Genomic DNA, 7,373 nt, shown 5'->3' on the forward strand with positions numbered 1-7,373 from the left:
AATATGATAAGAGAAAGAAATCAGAGACAGAGGAAGCACATTGTATGATTTTATTTCTGTGTAATCTGTAGAACAGGAGAGCAGTTGGTTGTCACCATGTAACAGGGGCTCCCCATAAGACTGCCCCAGGAAATCAAGTGTTGTGTGACGAAGGGTTACCTGCAGGAGCCCTGATGTAGGAAGAAAGACTATCTCCAGGCTTTTGTTTCTCCATCCTACACGTGACACTATACTGAGTAAGGTAGAAATGGTTTGAGATGATCTAATTCCCTACTTTTGACTAAAATGGCAAATAAATTTGTTTTTCCTTATATACATGTGCATATGTATATAGATATGTATGTATGGAAAAATATGTATCTATGTGTGCAAGTATGTTTATATATATATGAAACTAACTGAAAGGAGAGGCTGCCATCCAGAATTCTCTAATGCAGAAATAGAAATAGAGCCATGAGCAATCCTGGGTAGCCTTCTGCTGTCTTTCACATTCCTCACATTTCTTCTAATTGTTCACTGAGTTCCTCTAATTGTTCACAAATGTTGCTATAGCCTGGTTACTCACTTCTGCCATAGAGATGGTTCTGTGAGAGAATCTGTTCTACCTTTCTCAGCAGGGTCTTTCCTGGATCCAGAACAGCCATGAGTCAACGCAGCATAGGCCACCCTTTTGTGACCCTCTGTGTCCTAGGTATAGAAACTTGGGGAGGACAGGGAGGAGGAATAGATCTCAGTACTCCAAGAAGGAGGGTTCTTTCTGTCCCCAGCAATTCTAGGATAGTGTCAGCAACTTGTGCTCTATGACTATTGCCTGCGTTATTTGCCCCAAATTTGTTGTACAAAAATCTACCACATAGAAAGCTAAGTTTGGCTGGGAAGGTGGCTCAGTGGTAGAGTGCTTGCCTCACATGCATGAGGCCCTGGGTTTGATTCCTCAGCACCACATAACCAGAAAAAGCTGGAAGTGGCTTTGTGGCTCAAATGATAGAGCACTAGCCCTGTGCTGAAGAGCTGAGGAACAGCGCCCAGGCCCAGAGTTCAGGCCCCAGAACTGACAAAAAAAAAAAAAAAAAGAAAGAAAGAAAGAAAAAAAGAAAGTTAACTAGGTTACAGAATAGTACTCCTACTCACTGTGACATCATGTTTTTTTCAGTAGAGACAAACCTTTAATCACAGGAAATCTTTCCATTTTACTAAGAACAGACAATTTAGGTGAAGGGAGACATTTCCAACAGGGAAAGCTGCTTTAAGGAGCTCAGAGCTCTAGAAAGGTAGCTATGATTGAAAAGTAAAGAGGAAAGATCAGATGATCAGTGGTCTGAGCAGGGCCTCATGAGAAGGTGTGGATGGAAGTTAAGATGAGTCAACCAGGGGAAGTAAGTTAGGTTCTTGAGAACAAAGGTTAACTGTGTAGGTTAACTGGAAACAAGTTCAGCTTCCTATTATTGCCACCCATAGAAGAGGGTCGCACGAGCAATATAACTGGATATCACCACATGTACTTAGGTATTTAGATATTCTGGTTCAGCTACTTTGTCCTCTGTTCCACACCCAGGATATCAGGAGATAGGGCTACAGTTCTATCACCAGACCACACCTCCACTACCCATTCTCTCACTGCTTCTCCCTCTGTCTCTTCATGAATGAGGTTTGAACAGTAACAGCATCTGCTGATGCCACAGGGACATGATGCATCCTCAGCCTGCAATACGCAATGCCTGACTGAAGAAATGACATTTTCACTGGATTCTTCCATCCGTAAAACTGAAAACTTACATTTCCCACTCAAAATTTCATATTACTCATTGTTAGTTAAGAGAAATACAACTGATTTATTTTGGCAGTAGTAGGTGATGAACCCAAGGCCTTGCATCTAGTATGTAGGGGTTCTACCACTTGAACCACACTCCCAGCCCTCTGTATTTTAGTTATTTTTCAAGGTAGGTGTCATGTTTCTTTCTGAGGCCAGCCTGAACTGCATCCTTCCTAGTTTATGCCCCCCTATGTAGCTCAGATAATAGGCATGTACTGGTATGTGCAGCTATTTTTTTCATTGAAATTGGGCCTACTTAAATTTTTCTTTTCTTTTCTTTTCTTTTTTCTTTTTTTTTTTGATTGGTCGTGGAGCTTGAACTCTAGGCCTGGAACGCTGTCCCTCAGCTCTTCAGCTCAAGGCTAGTGCTCTACCACTTAAGCCACAGTGCCGCTTCCAGCCTTTTCTGCTTATGTGGTGCTGAGGAATCGAACCCAGGGCCTCATGCATGCAAGGCAAGCACTCTAACACTGAGAAGCCTTCCCAGCCCTATTTTCTTTTCTTTTTTATTTACTTTGACCTGGCTTGATCTCAAATATAATCTTCCCAATCTGTACCTCTCATTTAGTCAAGATTCTAAGTGTGAGCCACTGCTCCTGGCTACAATTCAATGTTGTATATTGATATTGGGTCACCGTTTGTTTGTATATATGAGTTCTTTAGGTGCTTGTTATTGTGTTGCTGGGCAGGTGCTTTATCACTTGAGCCACACTCCCATCACTTTTTGCCTTTACTTATTTTTTTCCATTGAGATTATTTCTATTGAGATTAGGTGATTAGATACATTTCACATATTTCACTGTATTGTGGAGTAGTATACTTGGTTAAAGTCACAATCACATTTTAACCTTTACAAGGCAAATTGTCATTATCATCATCTATCAAGTTTGTGAGTCTATGAGCTTTGACAATATACCTATTTCTTCCACATCAGTTGATATTTACACATCTTTCCTTTTGCTTAGTGGGAGCTGCTCCTTCTTTCCCTCTCATTCCCTCCCTCCCATCACTGCCTTTGAGTTTTCATCTATGTCCAGTGCAGCTGATGGGCTCCTCTCCATTTCCCTCTGATTCTGTGTCCTCCTCCTAGCTTCCCTCAGATGCACCCACACATATACCATATATGTGGTCAAGAACATGGAGTCATTTAGCAATGATACAACAAATTAAGGGGAAGTCTTTAATATCCATTTGTCTCTTTGGTCTTGGCTTACCTCGCTCAAAGTGATTTTCTCTAGTTCCATCCATTTCCCTGCAAATGCCATTATTTTGTCCTTTCTAATGCCTGCATAATATAGGTACCACAATTTTTGGATCAACTCATCTGTTGTGGGGCATCTGGGTTGTTTCCATATCTTGGCTATTGTGAACAGTGCTGCAATGAACATGCAGGTGCATGTGTCCTTGTATCCTGGTTCCTGTTGCTCATGGTTGATGCCTAGGAGTGGTATGGCTGGGTCATAGGGCAGGTCTATAGCTTTCTGAGGTACCTCCAGACTGCTTTCCAAAGTGGTTGTATTAGTGTACATTCCAAACAGCAATACTGTAGGATTACTCATTCTCCACATCCCCTCCAGCAATGTCATTGGATGACTTTAGGTTGTGGGCCATTCTGACTGGGGTAAGGTGGTATCTCAGGGTTGTTTTTATTTGCATTTCCTTTACAGCCAGGGACGATGAACATTTTCTCATGTGTTTCTTTGCTATTTTTATCTCTTCTTCTGAGAAGTCTCTCCTTAGCTCCCTTGCCCATTTAATGATTGGTTTGTTAGATTTGTGAGGGGTTAGTTTCTTGAGTTCCTTGTATATAATGGGTATCAGGCCCTTGTCTGATATATTGCTGGTAAATATTTTTTCCCAATTAGTTGGCTATCTTTCTAGTTTGGTTGCTATTTCTTTAGCTGTGCAGAAACTTTTTTATTTTAAGGTAGTCCCATTTGTTGAGTCTCTCTCCAATTTGTTGTGACTCTGGGACTCTGTTCAAGAAGTTCCTGCCTGTGCCTATGAGTTCCAGTGTCTCTCCTACTCTGTCCTGCAGTAGTTTCAGAATATCAGGTTTGATGTTAAGGTCTTTAATCCAATTTGAGTTGATGTTAGTGCATGGTGAAAGGCTGGGGTCCACTTTTAGTTTTCTGCATGTGGCTGCCTAGTTTTCTCAGCACCAATAGTTGAAGAGACTATGCTTCTTTCACTATATGTCTTTGGCTCCTTTGTCAAATATCAACTGACTGTACATATGCAGGTTTTTTTTTCTGGTCTTCTAATCTATTCCATTGGTCTTTGGGTCTGTTCTTGTGTCAATACCAAGCTATCTTTGTTATTATGTCTCTATAGTGGAGCTTGAAATCCAATATCGTGATTCTTTCTTCATTCTTTCTTTTGTCTAGAATTGCTTTGGCTCTTCTAGGTCTTTTGTTGTTCCATATGAATTTTTGGACTGTTTTCTCTATTTCAGTAAAGTACATCATTGGGATTTTAATGGGAATTGCATTGAATTTATATATCAATTTTGGTACTATGGGCATTTTCACTATATTATTTCTTCCTATCCAAGAACATAGGAGGTCTTTCCATATCCTGGTCTCCTCTGTGATTTCTTATTTAAAGCTTTTATAGTTTTCATTAAATAGATCCTTTACATCTTTGGTTAGGTTAATTCCTAGGTGTTTTTGTTTTAGGTTATTGTGAATGGGATTGTTTCCTTGATTACCCTTTCTGCTTGTACCTTGTTGGTGTACAGAAAGGTGACTGATTTTTGTGGGTTAATTTTGTAGCCTGGTACTTTGCAGAAGTGGTTTATAAGCTCTAAGAGCTTGAAGGTGGAGCTTTTTGGATTGTTAAGATATAAAATTATGTTACCTGCAAAAAGGAATCATTTAACTTCTTCCTCCTCTATGTGGATCCCTTTGTCTTTTTCTTGCCTTATAGCTCTCGCTAAGGATTCCAGAACTATATTGAAGAGGAGTGGAGAGAGTGGGCATCCTTGCCTTGTTCCTGTCTTTAGGGGAATTTGTTGTAGACTTTCCCCATGAAGAATAATATTGGCTATTGGTCTGTCATATAAGGCTTTTATTGTTTTAAGGAATGTTCCTTCTATTCTTATTTTCTCCAGAGCTTTTAACATGAATGAGCATTGTATTTTATCAAAAGCCTTTTACACATCAATGAAATAATCATGTGGTTCTTGAACTTGGATCTGTTGATATGATGGATTACATTTATTGATTTATTTATGCTCAACCAACACTGAAGCCTACATGACCGTAATGTATAAATTTTTTGATGTGTGTCTGGATTCTGTTGTCTAAAATTTTATTGAGGAGCTTTGCAACTGTGTTCATCAAGGAGATTGGTTTGTAGTTCTCCTTTTTTGTTGGGTCTTTGCCTGGTTTGGGGATGAGTGTGTTATTGGCTTCATAGAATGAGTTTGGGATTGCTTCCTCTGCTTCTATTTTACCAAAGTGCTTGAGGAGTATGGGTATTAGTTCCTTTTTAAAAGTCTTATAGTGAATCCATCCAATCCTGGGCTTTTCCTTGCTGGAAGATTTCTGATTGCTTCCTGTATATCATTGTAAGTTATTGGCTTATTTGTGAATTTATTTCCTCTTGGTTCAGTTTGGGCAATTTGTATTTCTCTAGAAAATTCATCCATTTCTGCTAGGTTTTCCTTCCTTAGCGAGTATAGAGTCTGGAAATACTTCTTTATAATTGTTTGGATGTCTTGGGTCTCCTCTCTTCTGTTTTTGTTAAACTTGCCAGAGGTCCATCAATTTTATTGATTTTTTAATCCAGCTTTTTATTTTATTATTTTTATTTATAGTTTTGTTTAGTCTCTATCTCGTTAATTTTAGCTCTTATTTAGTTATCTCACTTCATCTAGCAAATTTAAGTTCAACTTTTTCTTGTTTCTTTAGCAGTGTTAGTTGCATCATGAGATAGTTTACTTGGTCTGTCTCTGTTTTCTTGATGTGGGCACTGAGTGCAAGAAATTTGCCTCTCAGGACTGCTTTTGCCTTATCCCACAGGTTTCTTTGTGATGTGTGTTCATTTTCATTGAATTGTAGGAACTTTTAAATTTCTTTCTTTAATTTCTTCTGTGACCCAGGTGATGCTCAGAAGTGTGCTGTTTAATTTCCATGTATTTGAGTAATTTCTATGGTATGTTTTCTTATTGAGAACTAGCTTGATTCCACTATGGTCAAATAGAATACAAGGGATTATGTCAATCCTCTTGTATTTGCTTAAATGCCTTATGAATTATTATCCTATCTTATGAAGTAAGATAGGCTGTATTTTGAAAAGAGTTCCATGGGCTGTTGAGAAGAATGTGTATTGAGTTGTTGTTGGGTGGAAAACTCAATATATGTCAGTTAAGTCCACTTGAGATTTGGCATTACTTAATTCAGAGACATCTTTGCCAATTCTTTGGTTGGTAGACCTGTCCTTTGGTGAGAGTGGAGTATTAAAGTCTCCTAGTACTATTGTATTTGGATCCATCTTTTCCTGTAAGTCTGAGAGTATTTGCCTAACGTATTTGGGTGCACCAATGTTTGGAGAGTATAGATTGTCAATGGTGATATCCTCTTCTTGAATTGTTTCCTGTATTAGTATGTAGTGTCCTTCTTTTCTTTTTGTAATGATATTCAGGTAAAGTTTATTTTATCAGATATCAGGATGGAAACTCCTGCCTTCTTGCTGGGAGCACTTGCGTGGTAGATCTTCTTCCATCCTTTCACTCAGAGTTTGCTTTTATCATTGATGTGAAATGGGTTTCTTGAAGACAACAAACTATTGGATCTTGTTTTCTGATGTAGTTCTTTTTCTTTTGATTAGTGAATCGAGTCCATTAATATTTATGGTTATTATAGAGTGGTGCTTCCTGTCATTTTCCTACTTTCCTAAGTTTTTCTTCTTTCCTTTCTTCTTGTGTTTCCTGAGTTGGTCTTCTAGTGATATCTACTTGGTATGGAGCCCTCATCTTGATTGTTTTATTCAGATTGTAATCCACTCTTAATATTCTTTGTAGTGTTGGCTTATTGTTCATGAATTCATTTAGTTTTTCCTTATTATTAAAAATTTTAGGGCTGGGATGTAGCTCAGTGGCAAAGCACTTGCCTAGCAAGTGCAACGTCCTGGGTTCAATCCCCAGTACCAAAAAGAAAAGAAAAGACAAAAAAAATACAGTTAAAAAATTTTTGGTTTCTCCATTGAATGTGAATACTATCTTTGCTGGATATACAAGTCTGGGCTGGCAGTTATTGCTTCTCAGGGCTTCGATGGTATTTTGTCAGGCTTTTCGTGCACTCAGGGTCTGTGTGGAGAGATGTGTGGTGATTCTAACTTTTTCCCATTGTAGTATAGCTCCTTCTTTGCTTGTGCTGCATGCAAGATTGTTTGTTTATTGCTGAGATCTACCATTTTACTATAGTGTGCCTAGTAGTATTCCTCCTGGGATCCTGCTTGTTAGATGTTCTATAAGCCTCTGTTATGTAGGTTAAGATTCTCTCTGTAGGGAACCTTACTGCATTGTTGGTGGGAGTGTAAACTTGTTCAACCACTT

Source organism: Dipodomys merriami, unplaced genomic scaffold (genome assembly GCF_024711535.1).
Source record: "Dipodomys merriami isolate MVZ:Mamm:240054 unplaced genomic scaffold, mDipMer1.0.p SCAF_102, whole genome shotgun sequence".
NCBI lineage: Eukaryota > Metazoa > Chordata > Mammalia > Rodentia > Heteromyidae > Dipodomys > Dipodomys merriami.